Below are 22,661 nucleotides of genomic sequence, written 5' to 3' on the forward strand. Positions count from 1 at the left end.
TAGTATCTGGAGCTTGATCCCCAGCACTACAGAAGAAGACGCCTAATGGATAAAAATTATAATAAATTACACACAATATAATGTTATTAATATTTTAAAAAATCAAATGGAGTTATCCTGGGGCATGGTCTCACTATATATATAAAACCCACATTCGCCTTGACCTAACTGTATAGGCCAAGCTGGACTTGAACTCTGGATCTTTTTGCCTCTGCCTCTTGAGTGCTGTGATGCAACATTGGGTTCAGGGTTTCCATGATAGAGTTTTACCTTTGAACCTTACCCAGAGTCTGGAGAAGGTGACCCCCTGTCAGGAGAATACAGCCAGAGGCCTGTCCTGGGGCGGGAATAGAGAATAGCAGGGGGGAGCAGCATTCCTTAACTGATTAACTTTATTAAAACGCCAGTGAACACATGTTTTTCCTTTCCCCTCATTTGACCTTTTGCTTACTCTTTTTGACCTGTGGTTGGTCTTTGTGGACACTCAGGCTGACTTCTTTAGGGGACTGTGATAAACAGTTGTGATGCAGCCCTCTTCATCTATCCAAATGCTCCATCTCAAATGCCTCTGATGGTACCCGGAAATCAGCAGAGCTCTTGGCAACTCCCCTCCTTACTTCCATCACTGACTGGCGTATCCATTGGGTTTTTGGAAAGATGCAGTTTAATTATCAAAACAGAAGAACTTTCTTCACATCATCACACAAGTGAAAACACATGCATTGGCTGAAGACAAAAAATAAATTGTGGGGTTGGGGACTTAAGCGAATGAAGGGGTGGGAGGAGAAGGAGGCTGGACCCCGGGATCACTGGAGAGCAAGCCTCTGGGATTTCAACAAGGCCTCCTCAACTGTGCAGTCTTTGTTTCCTCTGGAAATACTCTATGCACACATGCACATGTGCTTACGCTCACATGGGCGTTCACATGCACACATATGCCTTTGTACACACTGAATACAAAGAACCGACTTTCAGGTCAAAAGGTGTTGTGTCATGTGTCATATCTTTTTCCATGTCACCTTGCATTTTCGTCACCTGAAGAGCTGAAGCTGTGGCTTTTAATAAAATTGCAGAAGTCTTCTAACAAGTTGCTTTTTAAAAGCAATCAGGATGGTAGTAACAATAAGCACAAATGTATTATTTTTTCTCTCAGCTTTAACTCCAGTCACCGCTACCCTTTTCCATATTCATAAAGTATACACAGAGCTAATTTTGAATGTGCCCTTTACGACTGTGTCACCGTCATAGCCTCATGTTCTGAAGGCGTGATTAAAGATTTACCTAGATTTATGAGACTTTATTATCATCAATAGGGTTAAGGAATGCCAGGGAGACACATTGTTGGAAGATTTTAGTCAGCAGTTTTGGGAGCAATGAGAGTCCTGGTATTACTTTAGTGCTGAGGGGGAAAAATGACTCTTCAGGACAAATATATGGTTCTTTATTAGAAGGGAGCATTGAAAGGCACTCCTGTCAAACCCTCCCTGCCTTCCTGTTTCTCCTTGCTGGGAGCAGAAAGCAGGAAGGGCCGCATGGTTCGATCCAGGGGCTGAGATCGCTCAGTAGGCATGGTGACCTCTTAGTCTCTCTTCAGGAAGCTTGGACTGGGCCAACATGCCTTTAAAACAACAGTCAGGGGCTTTCTGTGGGCTCATCCCCAGTCCTTTGGGAAGCAAGAGGTGGCTATCTCCTTCATCATCCACTGACTCAGCAGGGAAAAATCCTAGCACACCTTGCTCCCCCTGCAGCCCCGACATGGTCAGGCTTCTGAGCCAGGTGACTCTGTGGGGTCAGTGGCAACAAGCTTTCTTCCTCCTTCCTTCAAGCTGCAGTCAGAACAAGATAAGCCACAATGCTGCTTCTCATATATTTCTTGCAAAGTAAATGAGCAGTCTGGGGCCCATGGCTCATCACCATCTCTTTAGGCTGGGTGAAGGAAAGGCATGTGTTGATTAGCTGTCATCATGACAACAGGTTCTGTTACATGCTGTACTGGAAATTTTTATCTTCTACTGGCCCCTCTCAGACAGCGTGTTCTTCTGAGTTTCTACCTGGATTAATTAGGGATTTTTAGAGTCAGTAAGAAGAGGATGACAATGAGAGCTGTGAGAGGTAGGTAGGAAGACAGATGGGAATAGATAGAGAGATAGATGATAGATAGATAGATAGATAGATAGATAGATAGATAGATAATAGAAAGATGAAAGACAGAGACAGAAAGATAGATAAATAGATAGATAAATGAAAACATGTTATAGATAGATAAATGTAGGTATAGACAGACAGATGAGATTGATACCGGACAGATAAATAGAAAGCAGATATATAGATAAATAGATAAATAGAACAAATGATTGATAGATGATAGATAAATAAAATAGATAATAGACAATAGACCAATTATAGATGATAGATTATTGATTGAATAAATAGATAATGTAAACATAGATAACAAATGGATAATAGATTAGTAATAGAACAGACATATACATTGAAACAAAATAGATGGCAGATAAGAATAGATATATAGATAAGTGGTAAGCAGTAGATTATGACAGAGGTAGATATGTACATATGATAAATGATAAAATATACAACAGATAAACAGATAAATGATAAATAAATGATAGACACAGAAGATAGAATGATTGATAGAATGATAGGTGAATAATATATACATACACAAACAAATGGTAAAAATAGAATAAACAGATGATCTATACACAGATGGATGTTAAACAATAGGAGACAAATGATAAGTGGATAGATAAATGGATAGATAGATGATAGATGACATATTCTTAGAAAATAGATAGATAACTTAGTAATAGATAATTAGGTGATAGTTAATAGATGATTTGATGAAAGACAATAGACAGACAGACAGATAGATGGGCAGACTCATTTTAAGGAGCTAGCTTCTCAGATTGTGAAGGCTGCCAGGTTCAAAGTCCCCACAGCAGGCTGACAGGCTGGAGACTCAGGGAAAAACATCTGGAAGATTCCCTCTTGGGGAAACCTGTGTCATTCTTAAGGTCCTCAGTAGATTGGATAAGGCTAACCCATGCTCTATAGAGCACCTCTTGACTCTGAGCCTACAGATTTAGGTATTACTTTCATTGGAAACAGTGCCTTCTTAGCAGCAGCCATATGTGTTTACAGAAACACCTGGGCTCCACAGCCTCCTTGGTAACACCGGTTAGAAAATGGGAGTACCACACTATGCACTTTGCAGCCATGGATTTTACCCCACTCACTGTCTACGAATCAGATTCTTATTCCTACATTTTATTTTAAAAAGCAACCAACCCATTACCACCTTGGGTACCTTCTGCTTGGATGTAGTTTGGGTTAAAGAAAACTAAAGATTTCTATCAGGGCATGAAGGCCACTGTGAAGGGAAAGCACAGGTGTGGATGCCAAGCAGGAGAGGGCCTGCCACGGTATGAAAGCCCTGATGCTCCTTTTGTTCTGAGGACATCCGCTTTGCTTGGCTTTCCTCTGGTAGCGGGTGACTGGTGCATCTGAATAGGGCTAGCAAGCAGGTCAAGCTCATCCCCAAACCCTTCAGAGGCCTAAGATTTTCCATCAGCGGACAGCAGGCTTGGGCAACTCAGAAACACTGCGTAGACATTCACAAGATGAAAGGTTGGAGCAGCATGCTCTGCCACCCCATGGCAGATGTCTGCTGAGTCAGGAGGAGCTCAGCCATCATGGTCCCGTGGGAGCCAGGTCTCTCCCTCTGGACTTCAATTTGGCATATGCCCTGCACGCTGCAGGCTGGCTGGCTGGCTGGCAGTACAGAAGTGACCAGCTGAGAGTATGCTTACCCTGCCTGAACTCCAACCTGCTCCCAAGTCCTCTGGACAAGGCAGTTGCTTCTGACTGCAGATGACTCTGGGCAGAGACTGAAGTTATTCACCCTGCAGAGAGGCACACCGGCCTCTCCACCACACCGAGCGAGGGCTAAAAATTACTCTTTCTCTGGAGCCTGGAGCTCTTCAGTGACCTCTCATACTGCAGGAGCACAGTATGCAGGGCTCCTGACTGACTCGGGTTTGACAAGAATGTGAGCACAGCAAGGGACAGGACCCAGGTGGCTCTGGCCAGGTCTCCATCTCTGCGATGGATAGGTTTCATTGTCAAATTGACTAGATTTATTAAGTATATTAAGTATAGAGGCATAACACTATTGTGTATCATGTAAAGATTCAAATGTTGATTTCTGTGCCCCCATATCTGGTTGCAGTCCTTGTCCTGAGAATCTCCTGTCTCAATGTTGTGTAAAAATTGCTCTCCGATTGGCATAATAGCCAATGACTGAGCAGGGGAGAGAATAGTCCTGAACCCCCTCTCAGACGGGAGAGGGGAATATATAGAGAAAGGAAGAGGGGATTGCAACCAGATACTGGAGGCACAAAAATCAGCATTTGAATCTTTACACAATACCCAATAACATGACGCCTACAGAGATGTGAGTATGTCTGTCAGGGAAAGTCCCAAGAAGTTTTATTGAAAATGGAAGGCTTCATCTGAGTGTGGGTGACACCATCTTTTAGTCTGGAGTTTGGAATGAATATAAAAGAGAACGTGAGATGAACACCGGTATTTATGTCCCTCTCTCTGCTTCCTGATTGCAGCTGTGGTGCTTCATGCTGCATCCAGCTCCTGTTCCCATGATCCCTCTCACTGTTTTTGTCAACTTGTCACGAGTTAGAGTCACCTGTGAAAAGGGACCTCCAATTGCAAAATTGCTTACATTGGCATGTGAGTGGGAGGAACTTCTTAATTGCTAATTGATTAGGTCACAGCCCGCTGTGAGTCGTGCCGAAAGGCTGGTAGGCCTGAGCTGTTAAAGAAAAAAAAAAGTCTTAGAGCAAGCAAGTAAGCAGTGTTCCTCCAGTCTCTGCTTCAGTTTCTGCCTTCTGGAGTTCTTGCCCTGCCTTCCCTCAGTGATTGACTGGGACCAGTAAGCCAAATAAACCCTTTGCTCCCCAAGTTGACTTTAGTTATTTTAATCACATCAGCAGAAAACAAAACTTGGATGCCCACCATGATGGGGGACTGTAGCCCTTTTAATTGTGAGCCAAAGGCAACCCTTCTTACCTCAAAAGGATTTTGTCACAGTGAATAGAATACACTCCCTTTTTTGCTTCACTTTGGTGTCCAGCAAATGGTCTGTCTGCTTAAGATTCTGCTAGCCAGTCAGCTTCCATCACAAGGTGGCCATTTTTCACTTGCTGAAATAGCTCTAAGAAAAAAAAAAGAAAAGGCGAATCCACCTGTAATGGCTTGGCTAAGTCTTTCACAAAAGCGTCATGTTTGTTAAAGACATGTCCCCAGTGCATGGTATTTGTGGAATGATGGAAACCTGAGAGGTGGGTCCTAATGGGAAGAAGTTAGATCATAGAGGTGTGCTTTTGAAGGGGATGATGAAATTCTGGTCTCTTGCTCTGTCTCTTTTGTCTTTGGTTCTATAGCCCAGGCTACCTCAAAATTGTAGTCAATTATCCTCAGCTTCCCAAGCAGTTGCATTATGGGTGCAGGTTGTCACACCAGGCTCTCTCTTCTCTTTTTACTTTCTGGCCACCAGGAAGTGGGCAGCTTCCTCTACCTGCTCTAGCATGATGCCCTGCCTGCCTCACCATTAGCTCACAAGCAAATGTCTCAACTGCAAAACCTCTGAAGCTATGAGTGAAAGTAAACCTTTCTTCTTGCTTACTGAGGCAGGTACTTGTTACAGTAAGGGAAATTGCACCAGTACTCCACTGTAAAAGTTCCCTGGCCTGAGCCACACCTGTTGGTGCAGGTTTCTAATCTAGCTAATCGGAAAGCTGAGACAAGAGGATTACATGTTCAAAGCCAGCCTGGGCAACTATGGCTACTATCTCAAAACAAGAAGTGTGATTTTGAAAAGGGCTGTGTATGTAGCAGGTACATGGCCAAATACTCACCTTGGATGCCCCAGGCTCAGGATCCATTCCCTAGGATAGTCTATGTTCTCCTCCCCTGTTCTCTTCCTGTTTGTTTGGCGCCTGTGGCTCTGTAGGTCTGTCAGCACAACACAAGTTCTGCCATATGCCCTTTGCTTCTGACTGTACTCAGCTTGGTGTTTCCGGCATTAATCCAGTTCAGTGGTTCTCAACCTTCCTCATGCTGTGACCCTTTAAAACTGTTCCTTATGTTGTGGTGACCCTCAACCATAAAATTGTTTCATTGCTACTCCATCCATCATCCACCCATTCATCTATACATCCGTCATCCATCCCTCCATCTATCATCCAGCCCATGTATCTATGCAGGCATCCATATGTCTATGTGTCTGATCATTCACCCATTTATTTGTCCATGTACCCATTAAGCTATGCAGCCATTTGTTTATCTATCCAACTGTAATTATGCTACTGTTATTAATTGTAACGTAAAAATCTGATATACAGGATATGCAACCCCTGTGGGATCAAGACCCACAGGTTTAGAAAGGTCTTCTAGTTTCTTGGTGCTTCACTGGGTCCCAGCTCTAACCCCCAGCCTCCAAAAAGTCTCTCCCTCTCCTTCCTTCTGCTTTTCTCTCCCTCTCTTTCTCTCTCTCTCTCCTTCATCATTCCCCTCTCTTATCTTTGAAATAGCCGCTGTAGAGAGATTTTTAACTGCAAACCAGCACAGGAGGAAATACTCTCCCCACCAGAGACCACAAATGACCTGATGGAGTGCTGTTCCTAGGGCCTAAGACACACAGCCCCTCTTCCCCTTTTGCTGATGGTCAAACCAACCTACCGCTTGCATGGCAAGGAGAGGATCTCAATGCCAGGAAGAACTGGGTAGGATTCTTCCCTGTAACCCTCTGAACCTCACATTTCTAGCCTTAAAAATGGCCACCATGGTGGATAAAATGGAATAAGACATGACCTTGGTGATGTGCTGTTTTTGTTGTTGTTTGTTTGCTTTGTTTTGTTTTTAATTACTACTTTGTCTAGTTTGGCTTTTAAGAAAGTGTCTCACTATGGAACCTTGCTATGATCAGGTGCCTTCTTACTCACAGAGATCCATCTACCTTCCTCTGCCTCCTAAATGTTGGAATTACAGGCATGTGCCACCACACCTGACTGCTGCTTTTTTTTTTTAAGCTGGTAAGTGGCTCTAGACTTTACCTACCTGGATAGGATAAGACTTCAGTCACAAAATGAAGACCTGCAGTTTTTATGATGCACCCTTGTCTCCTGCAAAGAGCTCTGGGAAAGAAAAACTCAGTCTTCTACGTGATGCTCCACCAGCAGGTTATTTTGAACACTGAGGACAGAGAAATTCACTGCCAAGTTGATGAAGTGGCATATCTCTGCTTGGTGCTTATATTTATCACCTTACCAGCAGGCAGGGGTAGGGTGTACAGAATTACACTTTAGCCCCAGTACGAACCGCCCCACTGGGGATGGCCAGATAACTGACAGGTCCAAGTGCTGGGAGAATGGCTTGGCTGTAGTTATCACCCAAGCAACAGGAAGTCTGTCAAGCCGTCCAGCTCCTGCTTTCCAGTGTCTTTCACGTTAGAGAGAAGGAACATCTGTGGTGGGCCAACACTGTTTTAGAACATTTTTAGGGGCGGAATTAACATTAGTGGGAAAACAGGTTGGTGTTGCTCTGTGTCTTCACTTACTAACACAACAATTCTGAGGTGGCTAGCAATTCTGAGCTGTGTTGGGCTGTGTGGAGACCCAGCGCAGGCAGCTGTCCTGGTTACTTCAGAGTCAGGGCTTGGAAGTTTCTGGAAACTAAATCGCTTTGAAAAGCTTGGATGTTTTTCAGCCCATGTTTAGACATGAGGAAATGTGCACCAGAGGAAAGAGAAATGTCACCGTGCTACTGTGCTGGCCCTTCACCAACACTGACTAAATGTGTGTGATGAGGCAGGCTCTGAGAAGCGTGGGTATGCGATCTGGCCCTTGCTATCTAGGACAGGGTATTATCCATCCATCTGTCTATCTATCTGTCTATTCATGAATCCATTCATCCAGGAATCCATCTGTTCATCTGCCTGTCCATCCATCCATCCATTCATCTATCCATCCACCAGCCCATGTATCTATGCAGACATCCATATGTCTATGTGTCTGTTCATTCATCCATTCATTTATTTGTCCATGTACCCATTCAGCCATGCAGCCATTTGTCCATCCATCCATCTGTCCATAAGTCCATGTATTCATGTATGCATTCGTTCATGTATCATCCATCCATCCATCCATCCATCTATACATCCATCATCTATCCACATATCCATCATCCATACATCCACCCATCCATCCATCCATCCATCCATCCATCCATCCACGTATTTCATCAATTAGCAATCCTTGAGTGGCCAGTACTATGCCAGACAGACATTGCCAAGCCCATCACTACAACATCAGAGGTCAACAACTATCAGAGGTCAACTCACCTAAAGGCATTCACAGGGTGATAGGGAAGACAGACATATTTGAAACGTGTATCTCAGGAAACAGGTGCTTTGCCACACTACACGCTTTAGGAAATCCAAGAAAGTGGCAAGTGACTCTGCATTTGATTCACATGTAGATCTCACACATCTCGACAGTCTGTATTGTTCCATCTTATGGAACTGTGGAGAAAATTAAAGTCCTTTAGAACATGGAATAGCCACACAGGGGTTCAAGAGATGATAGCCATATTCACACCACCACCACCACCACCACCATCACCACCTTAATCATCATCATCATCAACAAGCTAGATTTACTCCCTTTCCTTTCATATGGGTTCTCCTGTCATGAAGCTGGCATTATAAGGAAACTAAGGCTGGAGCCTCCGTTTTAGGCTCCAAGATCTACACTCCCATCCACCAAGGGCGGTCCATAGTTTGATCACAAAAGTAAATGAGGAAGAAGCCAGAATGTGGATGATTGGTGCCTATAAATGTTTGTGTTTTCATCATTTCAATGTGACTGTTGTCTCTCCTTGCTTACTGTTGTAAAGTGGCCCTGGGTTTGCTATAAGCACCAAATGATAATATCCTTGTCTTACAGTCCCAAGTGATTACATGATGTTATTCTATCTATCTGTCTGTCTGTCCATCTATCTATCCGTCTACAAATATATGTCTATTTTTGAGAGAGATTTCCACCCTGTAGCTCAGGTTAGCCTGGAACTCACTAGATAGTCCAGGCTGGCCTGGGACTCACCATGTACTACATAGGTCATTCTTATGTTCACCATCCTCCCACACTGGCTTCCTGAATACTAGAACTGTGGAAGTGTGCCCCCACATGCAGCAGAAAAATCAATGGGTAAGATAAAAAAAAAACAACAACAAAGTGTCAGCCCCCAAAGTCATATCAGTTCTCCAACACCCAGAACTTCCTTACGTGGCAATAAGAATGAATTTTACACTCTTTGGAAAACACAGTTCTAGAATCTTGAGAGAATTTATCTTGGATAATCTGCATAAAGCCCCCAAATATTATCAGACACATCCTCGTAAGGGAGAAACTAAGGGATAGTAACCCCAAAGAAACATATAGATGATGGCAGTGTGAAAATGGAGTAGGGAGAAGTGTGGCACAGTATGCCAGCTCACATTGTCTTACTGCGACGAAAGGCCCGAGGCTGGGTAACATCATTTCAAAAAGAGAGGTAGGTTAATTTTAGCCCCTAGCCCTGGAGAGCCAAGGTCAAATGTGTAGTGATGAAATTTTTGCTGATAAATTCTAAAAGTGGCAGAGAGTATTATACTGTAAAATACAGGGAAGGCATAAATGTACCTACCTATGTTCTTTTTATTATCTTTCCGTAAAGCCACTACTATTCAGTTACAGAGCATGTTCTTAATTCTTTCACAAAGATTACCACCCATGAGCAACTAGTCAGCCCTTGAGTCGCTAGCCACTTAGCACCTCACAGCGGGGAGTCTGGGCTCAGCTGCCGATCATCTGCTCAACTGCGCTAGGCAGCTTTCTGCCTCCCGAACCTCAACAGTTATGTCATGCGAAGCTGTAGGGTGGTACACTTCTCAGCGGAATCTCACTCCCCATTGTCAGGAGGCCCTGGGAACTTGGGAGGCACAGGCGAAACACTCCAGTGGGGCCCCGCCAAGAGAGCAGCTCTATTTAAACTTAGACTTTTGATTCCCCAAACGCTGAGCATGACCGTTTCTCTTTCCCACCTCAATGAGTGTCTGTGGCCCTTTGCAACCCCAGGAAAGGGCACAATTTCTCTCATTGCCCACTGAACAGCCCAGAATTATGGTCCATCAGCCTGTTGGAATGGCTCGGCCCAGCGCAGGGATCACACAGGCAAATGCGCCAAGAGACACACAGACCTGCACCCTGGGGAGATGTGTGTTCCCTTTGGCAGCCTTTGAGGAAGCTGATGATGATTCATGCCCTCCCTGGGCTCCTACTGAGAACAAGGGCTTGTGGCACAGAGCGTACAGAGCCTTGTAATGTCTCCATTAGAGGCTGGAGTAAGGTGGGTGGGCTCTTTATTCTCCATATTATTTCAATGCAGGCCACATTTTGAGATCACAGAGTAGACCAATCTTGTTGGCCCTGAATCCCAGTGGGCTGATATCCCTGGCTCCTGGAAACACGTGAGAATTATCTCTCCCTCCTTCCAGGGCTAACAAGGCCCTCCTACCTCTAGAGAGGGCCTGTCCCCATCTCAGCCATATATACTGAGTCTACACCCCCTTGCTGCACAATGCTAAACCCAGGATACCTGCAAAGTTGGCAGGGGAATGGGTGATTATAAGACTGTCTGGTTTATACAGTCTGACCATTACCACACTGTGGAACTGGCCCCAGATGAATAGCCCAGGTCTCTCCAGGGCAAAATGCTTTGTACATTTGCTACTGTGGCTCTTCCAGAAGTGTGAACTAGACACCAAGAGTGCACAAGGCATGGCGGGAAGAAGTGCCCATGAAGAAGAGAGAGCTTTAGTTTCCGGCTAGTGAGGAACGTTTTCCTCCTTCCCAGGGCAGGTATCTTAGATGTGGGCCTGATGCCCTGGCTCCAGGGCAGCTGGGAAAAGAAATGGCCTCAAAAGTGCCCCTGGAAGTCTAGCCCAAGAGTATCAGTTGAGTTAGTTGGTGCCTGTCAGGCACTGAAACTTCAGATTTGATCTGGTTGGTGTGGCCAGCCATTGCCAGGGTGGCTTGAAACTGGCTCTGGGCTACCTTGGGAACTGTCTCCATCAGTGAAGCAGCTCTGAGTGTAGTGAGCTGTGGCAGCCAGTAGCATAGCTCTAGGAAGGGCTGACCTTGCTGGGGGTCTCTCTGGCTCCTCCTTTTTGCCTTCATGTTTGCATTGCAAAAGAAGGTGCTGATCCTCTGCCTTTGAACTGAGCCCAGGGAAGGGCAATATCTGGAGCTTATATCTTGGTTGTCACATGTACATGTGGGTATGGCTTCACTCCTCTCCAAGACTCAGTTTCCCAAGCTGCAAGTTGCATATAATAAAATCTTCCCAGCAGCCCATGGTGGGTTATTTTTGGTCTTTGCAGTCTCAGTTTGGGAGCTCTTGTAGCCAAGATCACTTGCTACTTATTCACTTCCTTGTTCAGCCCAAGACTCATTAGCACTTGTCTTGGTTCAGACATTGGGGGCTAGTGCTAGAAAGCAGAATGACATGGCTTTTGCCCCATAAAGAATGTATGTTCTTTGATGAGAACATAGGTTCTAAGACAAACCAGGGCTGGAGAGACGGTTGTGCAGTTAAGAGTTCTTGCTGCTCTTCCATACGTCCTGAGTTCTGTTCCCAGCACCCACATCAGGCTCACAACTGCTTATAACTCCAGCAACAGGAGATCTGGCATTTCCTTCTGGCCTCTTAGGGCACAGCATACACATGTGGTGTTTGCACACATGCAATTGGGTGCACAAACACACACATACACACACACTCTGAAAATAAATCTTAAAAAAAAAAAAGAAAAAGAAACCGATAACTAGAGATCATTAGACCCTGCTGTAGCTTTGGGATAGACTGTAAAGAGAATAGAACATAGACATTTCCATAACTAAATAGGGTTTCTATGGTTTGAATAGATAGTACTGACCCGAGAAGGACATTGTGGCATAGGATGGCACAGTCACATATGGACATTCCAGGAGTAACCAGCAAACCTTTGTCTAGACTTCCTGGGCTGGTATTCACCTTCCCCAGGGCAATGTAGGCTGACAGAGCAATGGAGGCAGGGTGGGGTCTGAAGGGGTAGAAAGGTTGAATGTGAGGCCTTGGGAGCTGTGTGGAGAGTTCTTCTCTTGATCAGTAATGCACCCCAAAAGTACTACTTCCCAGCCCTACACCCTAAGCTGGAGAGTGGCAGGCAGGTCTGCCGCATGCTGTCAAAGCCACCTCTCATTACTGACACCGGCAGTACCATCCCCAGCAGCGGGGAGCAGAAGGGCTGCATGCCTCCTACTTTCCCCAAACCAAGTCATTTTTAGAAATGTTTAAATCAAGGCATAGCACGCCTACAGCGATCTGTCACGTGAAGTGCTCCATGGTCCATTTATCCATTCTCGTGGTGACGGACGTTGGGATGGCTCCCAGATTGGGGCAATTATATACGGTGCTGCTGGTGGCATGTGCACTTGCTTTTTGCTGGGTTTATTTCTGAAGGGTGGAGGGGGCTCAATGTAGACACTGTCAAATGCATTCACAAATTGATTGCTCTAGTCCCTACTGTCACCAGCAGCGCCCAGGAGAGCCTGTGATCCAGGGCCTCAGCCTTCATGCTGCATTCCGCTTTTGTCATTTCGTATGGTGCTATCTGGTCTGGGTCTCAATGGCACCTCACTGGTTATTAACTGATTATCACGAGGATGGAGCTGCTGCCCATTTGCTCACTGAGGTAGCTTGGAATGCACTTTTGTGAAGTGTCCCTCTGTACCTCCTATTAAAAACTGTTTCGTTTGCTTTTTAAAAATTATGTATATATGTGTGTCTAAATGTGGACTTGCATAATGCCAGTGAGTGCAGCTACCTGGAAAAGGCCGGAAGGGGGCATTGGATGCCCTGGAGCTTAACCGCCAACTTAAAGGCGGTTGGGCGCTTCTTAGTGTGGGTGCTGAGACCTGAACTTGAATCCTTCGCTTGAGCGGTCCACACTCTCAACTATTGACCCATCTCTCCAGCTCCTACACCTTCCGCTTTGCCGTGCTGTTTCTCACTGACTCCTGTAAGTTCTTCCCCGAGCCCACCTTCCATGTTCTTATTCCTGCGGAAATTTGAGAATTTCCAGTGGGAGGTGCAAGCAGGCCTCTCTTCTACCTATTCCCTAGGTTGGGGTTATTGTCACCTCCGGGGTTCACCTGCCTGTGTGTCAACTGCCTGGAGAGCCAGCTCTTGCTCCAGCCTGTATGAGCAGATGAATGGTTCAGTGAGCCAGGGGGCTGCCTCTACAGCTTCCAGGCCTCACAGAACTTCTCCAGCCCCTCTCGTAGCCATCCCCGCCCTTGCCCCCAAGTTGGCCCTCATTCATGTTTTAGAGGACTCAGAGCACCTGCGTCTACCCTCCAGACCCTCAGGTTGAAGCTTTCTGGAGTGTGAGTGTGGACTATGAGTCCCATAGGGGTTCATTCCCTCAGTGTCTAGGGAAAAAGAAGGTGCTAACTACTGTCCTGCTGCTCCCAGTGTGGGGCCCGCGGGCATCTGACCAGCCACCCTGATGCAGAAGCACAGAGAGCAGATACATGGCAGTGTTTGCCAATGCTCGGAGTCCCCACCTCACCCTCCCAGGCATCCAGGCTCCTCTTTGAATGTGTTCTCTTTCTTGATGACCCTGTCAGAGAGGGACATGGTTCATGGGCTCTGAGGTACCAAGTCAACCTTGACCACCTAGCTCAACTTGTGCGACCTGCTTCTCAGAGGAATGCAGTGCAAAAGGAACCTCCAAAAGCAGAGGCTCTGTCTAACTTGTTTGACCCCTTGTGACAATTGAGAAGAGGTGATATATATATATATATATATATATATATATATATATATATATATCATGCACCATTGAGATAGTTTTTTTCCCCAGCGTTTGTGACACTTATAGACAGCACCCCTCCCCCCCAACCAAAGTTCATTAACAAGACACTTATATACCAATGCAAATGAGGAATAAAAGGATTCAGGGCTGAAGTGGTGTTGAGGTTAGGACTGTGTCAAACAGGATCTGGCTCTCTTGGGGCCACCTGGCCAATTGTGATGGCTGGTATCCACTGCCAGGGCCAGAAGCTAATTTGTACTCCTGCTGTTCCTCATATCCATAGAGAAGCCAGGATGGGGACCTACCCTGCTTTGAGTTTCGATTTGTTACCTTGATCCATAGTCAGATGAGTCAGGCCAGGCTTCTCCTGCTCCAGATTAAAAACATAAGCCAATATGCATGCAGACATGTTGGGTTTCCGAGGTGGATTCCAGCTTCTCCCTGTAAGGTCTGAACTCATCCTGTCCACTTGTACCCCCAGTCCTTCCCAGCCCCTTTCTTATTTCTTCCCTTGACTGTCTCCTCAGACACCTTTAGGTTATTTCCTGTGTATTAGTTTTCTATTCCTGTGAACAAATGCCTGACAAAGCAACTTAAAAGGCAAAAAGATTCTTTTGCCTCATGGGTCCAGAGGCTTTGGCCCATGGTCTCCAGGCTCCACTGCCTTTAGGCCTGTTGTGTGGCAGAAAGTTCATGGTGCTAGGATGTGGAAGAGGAAATCTGCTTACCTCAGGGCAGCCAGGAAGCAAAGGAGACAGGAAGAGGTAGGACAAGATATACTCTTCAAAAGCATTCTCTCCGTGACCTTCAACCTCTGCACAGGCACCATCTTCTAATAGCAGATTCAATCATTCACTCATAGGTATTGAGGGAGTTAGGGACCTCATGATCCAATCACCTATCAGAAGCACTGCCAGGTGACACCAGAGCCTGCAACACACGGGACTTTTGTGGGAATACTCCGTCTACAGATCGTAACATCTCATTCATATCACCTTACCCTAGGGATGCATCACTCCTTTCCTGCTGCCTCTGCTACCTTCATCAACTGAGTGCTCACTATGTATCTGTATTGCCCTAAATCAAGGTCTAAATTTTCTTTATAAGCTCCAACACAGTCTGCAAGGGAAGAGTGCTATCAGCTCCTTCTTAGAGATGAAGAAACTGAGGCACAGAGGGCAAACATAGGCAACTCACCTGTGAGTGTTAAGTTGGCATTCTCTGTAGCCAAGATCATCCCTAAACCTTCCTCTGGAATTCCTCTGGGGGGTACCATGGTTCTCAAGTAACTGAGAGTTCAACAAGCTCACTGGATGTGTGTGCCTTTTAGATATGATCCCAAACCTCTCTTCCTGGGACTTTGACCACTGGGGATCCAGAGCTTCCATTGGTAGACACAGTGTCCCGTGTGAGATGACATAACAGCAGGTCCCAACCAGTTTAGAACTGAGCAGATGGGTCTTCACTCAACAGTACTGGACAAAGGTCCTCTGGTGTCTAATCTTGCAAAGGGAAACTTTTGACAAATGAGAAACTGAGCTAGAAATAATTAAGACCTGGGGAAGAATGGCCATGGAAAATCTACTAAATAAGTGAACCACAATAATTTCAGCTTCAATGTATGTAGACTCTGCCCATCAGATCCAGGCCTTCCTTGTAAAGCAGCATGTAATTGCAATAAACACCTGTGACAGAGGACTCCATTTTTTTTTTAAGTAATGTTGAGGATGGAACCATGGACCTTAGAATTCTAGGCAGGGGCTCTACCACTGAGCCACACTCCAGCCCCTACCTGGGGAATTCTAGACAGGGGCTCCACCACTGAGCCACACCCCAGCCCCTCACTGGGGAATTCTAGGCAAGGGTACTACCATAAAGCCACACCCTTATCTACTCATCGGGGGATTTAGGCAAGGGCTCTACTGCTTAGTTAAATCTCAAGTGTCCCTGAGTTTTAGACAATAAAAATGCTAGATAGACAGACTGAGTCTCAGCCCTAAACAGAGCTTCTGAGATGGGTATCGGCAGCCCTGGCTCTTCTCCTCACCTCCCTAGCTTTACATAGACAATTTTTACAGGAACTTTCTTTTCATTAATTAATTAACATCCCAATTGAAGATTCCCTTCCCTTTTCTCCTCCCAATCCCTCCTTCTCACCTCCCTCCTGCCATGCCCTTCTCCTTTTCTCCTCAGAAAAGAGGAGGCCTCCCATGGGTATCAACCACCCTTGGCATATCGATTTTCAACAGGACTAAGCACATCTTTTCCTATTGAGGCTAGAAAAGGCAGGCAACAGAGTTAGAGAGAGCCCCTACTCCAATTGATAGGGGACCACATAAAGACTAAGATGAACATCTGTCACATAGATGTAGGGGCCTAGCTCCATCCCATTCATGCTCTTTGGTTGGTGAGTTATTTTCTGTGAGCCCCATTTGGTCCAGATTAGTTGACTCTATAGTTTTTTTGGGGGTTCCCTTGGCCTTTTTGGCTCCCTAAATCCTTCTTTCCACCACTTCGGCAAGATTCCCTAAGCTCCGCTTAATGTTTGGCTGTGGGTCTCTGCATCTGTGTCCATCAGCTGCTGGGTGAAATCTCTGAGGAGCAATGCTAGGTTCCTGTCTGCACATATAGCAGAATAGGGTTAATAATATCAGGGGCCGGCTTTCTCTCATGGGATGGGTCTCAAGTCGGGCCAGTCATTGGTTGGCCATTCTCTCAATTTCTCTTCCATCTTGTAGGTGCCACAAGTTTGGGGTCAAAGGTTTTGTGGGTAGGTTGGTGTTCCCATCCCTCTATTGGAAATCTTGCCTGTTGCAGAAGGTGGCTATTTCAAGTTCCATAGCCTCTGTTGCTAAGAGTCTTAGCTAGAGTCACCCACATAGATTCCTGGGAGTTTCCCTTGTCCTAGGTTTCTGGCTCATCCCAGAGCTCCAACCTCCCCCCCCCACCGGCCCCCAACACACACCAATTTCAGAACTGGAAAAGAGAATGGGCACTTTTTCTTACCAAGTGCAAATTTTCTAATTTTGATGTGTTATACCTAAATTTCATTTCTAAAGATTCTACTCAGAGAAACAAGTTGATTTCTCCATTGAAGGGCTTCACTGTAATTAAACTGATTGCCGAAAAAGACATCATTCTTCTTTTAATAAGGCAATTTGCATATTCAATAACTTTAGCCTCACTTGCTGAAAGACAGTTTGGAAGTTTGTTTGTATATTCTCTCACTTGAATGTTTTCAGATGGGCTTACCTTATTTCCATTCATACAGAGATAATTGACAGAAAATACCTTTTGATAAAAATTATTTATTTTGTTTCCAAACACACTACAATTAATGGGCAACAGAGCTCCCATAGAGGAATGTTGCAAAATCAGTTAACCTGTAGGTTAGCTTCAATGTCCCATGCACAAACCCATCGTTGAAGTCTAGTTAGGAAGAGGGCTTTATGAGCCACACTTTTCATGGCTGTGATAAGGCACTCAACACGAGCAGTTTCGAAGAGGAAGGATGCATTTTGGTCCTTTTTTCAGAAATGTTGGTCCATCTTGGTGGAGCGAAGTTTCTCAAATACATGATGGGTAGAATGAAGAGGCAAACAGACAGATGGGGGGAGGATGTTTAAAGGAAATACCTAAAAAGCCGGAAGGATTGAGAACAGAGAAGGCATGGTGTCATAGCATAATACCCCCAGCCACAGGAGGAAGGGTTCTGAGAAGATAAACATCACAGTCCCTACAGACTGAGTAAATATGTCCCACCCCCAAACTCCTAGGTCAGTGCACTACCTGCAGTGTGTGATAGTATCTGGAAATATCGCCTCCACGGGCTGATTAAAGGTAGATGCAGAGCCCCCATGATGGAATTAGTGGCTTTGTAAGAAAGGATAGAACCATAGAACTCTCTCTTTCTCTCTCTCTCTCTCTTTGTATCAGTATGAGGATAAAAAGACAGCTGTCTGAAACATGAGACATGAGGCCCCACCAGAACCAAGCAAAACAACTTCTGTGATCTTGACTCTGATGGAATAAGGTAGTGTTCTTCCAGCCGCTTCTATGGAAGCTCAAGGGGTCAATAAGAGCACTGTCACATCACAACCCCCCCACCAGTCACCTCCATGATTTCTCTGTTCTGAAACCCAAAGGGCTCGTGTTGCGTAGCGCCTGTGCCCCTCTGCTCTCTCTCTCTCTCTCTCTCTCTCTCTCTCTCTCTCTCTCTCTCTCTCTCCTCTCTCTCTCTTTTACTTGCCATTGAATTAGACAGCATTAGGACTGTAGATGAGAAAATGGCTGGCTTTTATCAGCGGCTCGCAAAGATTAGGGGTGATGTTGGTATCAGCAGATTTCTCCCCAGAGATGGTATCTGTCATGATTGCTTAAGAAGCTCCCCACATGGCGTGGAAACTCAAGATGATTCTGAGCCAGCAGGCATCATCATGGCTGCATGGTAGGTATTACCTCTGACTTTGCAACTTCGTGTGGGTTTTAAAGACCTCACATCTATGGCAGCATGGAGTAATATAGCATGGCCTGATGTAGCTGGGAGATGCACCAGGCTGTGTGCCCAGGAAGAATCATCAACCCAGTGTTCTAACTATAGTGAAATACATATGAAATTAAAGTTACCATATTTAAAAGATTCATTTTCATAAACTTATTTGCTTAGTGTGTGTGTGTGTGTGTGTGTGTGTGCCTGCAGAGGTTCCTGTGCTCCACATGTGTGTAGATATCCTCAGAGGCCAGAAGAGGGCATTGAAATCCCCAGAACTAGAAGTATAGGTGGTTCATGAGCCATAATGTGGTGGTGGGAACTGAACCAGGTCCTCTGCAACAGCAGTTTGCAGCCACTGAGCCATCTCTCCATCCTCCACAGTTACCATTTTAATTGTACATCTCAGAGATATTGAGAGAATCTACAGTGGTGCAGCCATCAACACCCACTGCCCTCAGAGAGCTTCCAATCAAATTGGATTTTCCTGTATATTTAGCTATTTCACTATACAATAAAGCATCAAACAGCATCTATCTATCTATCTATCTATCTATCTATCTATCTATCTATCTATCTATCTATCTCTTGTTTGTTTTCTGGCTTGTTTGTTTTGGTGGGGATGCCGGGTATGAATCCAGGGCTTTTCACACGTTAAGCAAGTGCTCTGCTATTGAGTTGAATCTCTGGGGATGCCTCCATTCTTTTTTTCTTATCCATTCATCTATGGACACACTCTTGAGGTGGGTGTTTCTAGCTTCTGTCCTTGTCAGGAATGCTGCTGATGCAAACATGAGTATGCAAATATCTCTCGGGGGCCTTCTGGACTTTGAGATACACATTCTGCATGGAAATTTTCAGACCATAGGGTTATCCTATGCTCAAGATTTTCAAGATCTGAGGGACAATTTCTGTCAAATGTCCATCACAATCTTCCATCATGACTAGTAGGAGAGTCATTTCTCTTTCTCCTTAGTTTTCAATGTCTGCTAACACTCTCAGTTACTTTCCTGAGTGGAAGGCAGCCCTGCCCAGCCCAAGCCCACCTCCAATCTCCAATCATCCCAGACAATGGATTTTGTGCTTATGTCTTTGGGAGTCTCATTTTCTAGTCTGTAGTTGTCACATGTTCAGATAAAGAATTGGATTTTTAAAATAGCTGTTGTGTGGAGACAGATTTACAGCAGTTGACTTACTTCGTCCTTTAAGGGTTTTATATCACTTATATTACGTAATGGTACTTTGGGCTCCAGAGAACTTCCCCGTGGGGTTCAAGTTTATGTGACCCAGAGCAAGGCCCGGGGACAGCATTCGGGAAGCCCCTGTGTACTGACAGTCCTATCTCAGAAGGGAAGCTTGGCTTTTTCTTTGTTAAGGAGCGTCAAAATCTGGGCTGAGGATACCTGCCTTCTCTAAGATGTGGTGCAGAGCTCCGGGGCTGCTGGGAGAGGCAGTGTCACCCCATCCTTCGAAGTGATCTTCATAATGAGCCCCAATCTCAGCAGCTCCTGGTGTTTATCATTTTCCAAATGGAATTCAGGTGCTCTGCTCATTCTCCTTCCAATCTTGAGCTCCGGCTGTGGAGTTAACGCAATCCTGAAAGGGTGAATTTGGACAATCGCAGCTTGGCCATTTTGAGCACATATGCTAGAACTAAGTCTTTTTGGCTCAGCTGTAGCTTGAATCTAATGAAAATGACAGATAATGCAGCGCTCTGTGTGTCTGCCAAAAAAGAGGATATTTCCCATGAGATAGCACCTGGTGATGCAGAAATAGACACTATAGATTTGTGATTGGCTGCTGCATACGCGCATTCATATCTAGTCCGTATTATCAACCACACAAGATCAGATCCTGGATAATAACAGCAACAATGACATGCATAAAAATTACTGCAGTGAGAGGAGGAGGAAAAAAGAAAAAACCCTGGATCAATTATATCAATTATGTCCTCATCCTTTCTCACCCCTCCCGGTTTTACCCCAGTGAAAAGGTGGCACCTAGTTCTAATTATTCACATGCTCATTCGTGGGTCCCCACCACCCCCTCCCACTCTTGTCTTCTCCACTCGGATATAAAAGGGCTCTTTAAGAAACACACTGCGGACTCCAATGTGCCTACATACATATGGGACTTACATTTTAGTGACTTAAATTCAGTTACTTGAAAATAGAGGGGAAACGCCCGTGTGTTCCAAAGAGAAATGATGAGGAGTTGGGGAGGGGGGTTGCAGGGATGACCTTATCTTGGAACAAAAACGCCATTGGTCTTGAAAAGTGTCATAAATTAAGTTGCAATTTCAGCCCTGACTCTAGCAAAGCACCCAGATTTCCGAGGTGTCTTTGCTGACTCTGCTTCGTTACAGTGAGGTATCAGGTTAACAGGCTGCCTCTGAGCAAATGCAGGCATGGAGGATGTGGGATTGCTGGTTCCCCTTTCTTGCCCACCCCTTTTCACTGATTTTTGCTTTGTTTCTAAGTTCTCTTTCTTAACACCCCTTCTGGAGGCACCTTCTTGCTCCTTTCTGTAAAAAGTGGACCTGCAGGCTAGTGGCATACATGCTCTTAGACCAGACCTGCATTCCAGTTCTACTAGAATATCTGTATGGTCCGGAGACAAATCTGGTCCCCATCCCCAGACCTCCATCACACCATCTTTACAAGGGTGCTCAGGGGAGAGAGATCCTGTCTAGGTCCCCTCAAACTCTCATATTTGAAGAGAATTTTCTCTAGGCTAGCTAAAGCAGAAGGTGATTTTTTGAGAGAGGAATACAAAACCATTTGACCAGATCAGTAAATCCGATAATGAATTGTTTCAATTAGATTCATGTGGCAGCAGATGTTAAATCAGCAGAACCAAGCTTACAGGTCTGTGGTTTACTCTTCTCATTTAAATACATAGATACAAAGTGCTAAGTCCCCCTTCCAGAGCAACTTCTCAAGAGGCTGTGACTGTGCTGAGCCCTGTAGGCCTCCCTTCCGCGGGCGAGACCTAGAGGCACGGCACTCTGCTCCCAGCTCCGCCGCAGAGCACACAGTTTGCCTTGGCAGAGCCTGCCCCCCTTTGTCGATACATGACACAGTGACCTGACTCCGGCCCTAAAATGTGTCCTGATTCTTTGAATCCCCACTTACTATTCCATGACTTTAGAATATGGGTTTCAATAGTATTGAAGTTGGGAAAATGCAGCTGGCCTCACTCACATATGTGGTTTGCATATAGAAATGTATATAACTGCAGATCAGAAATATTAAAAGACAAAACATGGGTCCAGACGATGGCTTAACAGACACAGGTGCCTGCAACCAGCAGCCTGGTGAACCTGCACTCAACTCCAGAGTGTTCGTGATTACACAGGAATAACCCACTCCTGAGCACAGGTGCCCACATGCACAAAATAAATGAAGAAAATGTATTAAGAAACAGTCAAAGGTAACATGCGTGCCTTATTTGAACATGTCCACACATCTTTTCCTTGTCATGGTTCCATCAACAACACAGTGTAACAACCGTTTGCCAGGAGTTCGCATTGCGTTAGATGTGAGACATCCTCTGGTGAGGGTTTAAGCTCCATGGGAGGGTGTGCATGGGTTACTCATAAACATTCTGCCATTCAGCATAAGAAACTTGAGCCTCAGGGGATTTGGGCATGGCGGGGACCCTGAACCTGATCCCTAGGGACACTGTAGGACAGCTTTGGCGTTTTTCCTGTTCTTTTGATTTTGCAGTGGAGAGAGAGAGAGAGAGAGAGAGAGAGAGAGAGAGAGAGAGAGAGAGAGACACCAGGGTCCTTGTGCATGCTACGCAAACACCTTGAACTACATCCTGGCCGCCAAAGTGCATCTTTCTTTGTTTGTTGAGGAAAAAAAAATCCCTCTGAACAACCCAGGCTAGTCCCAAATCCACCATCTTTCTGCCTGTGCCTCTCTAGTGCTGGCATTACAGGTGTGCCTGGTTTTGTATTGCATTGTTTGCAGTGTGGCCTTCTAATAAACCCCAGGTTGCCAGCCTCAGTGGGCCTGGATTCCTGTGTGCAGTTAGGGCCTATTGTCTTCTGAGAGGGCTTATAAAGAGCCTTGTACGAAGGTTGGAGGCTGTGGGAGGGATGTGAGTTAGCAAGTGCGTTCAGGATCCTCAGGCCGATCCAGACAGGCCTCCAAGAGACCACAAACTTGACAG

Source organism: Meriones unguiculatus, chromosome 14 (genome assembly GCF_030254825.1).
Source record: "Meriones unguiculatus strain TT.TT164.6M chromosome 14, Bangor_MerUng_6.1, whole genome shotgun sequence".
In the NCBI taxonomy this organism is placed as follows: domain Eukaryota; kingdom Metazoa; phylum Chordata; class Mammalia; order Rodentia; family Muridae; genus Meriones; species Meriones unguiculatus.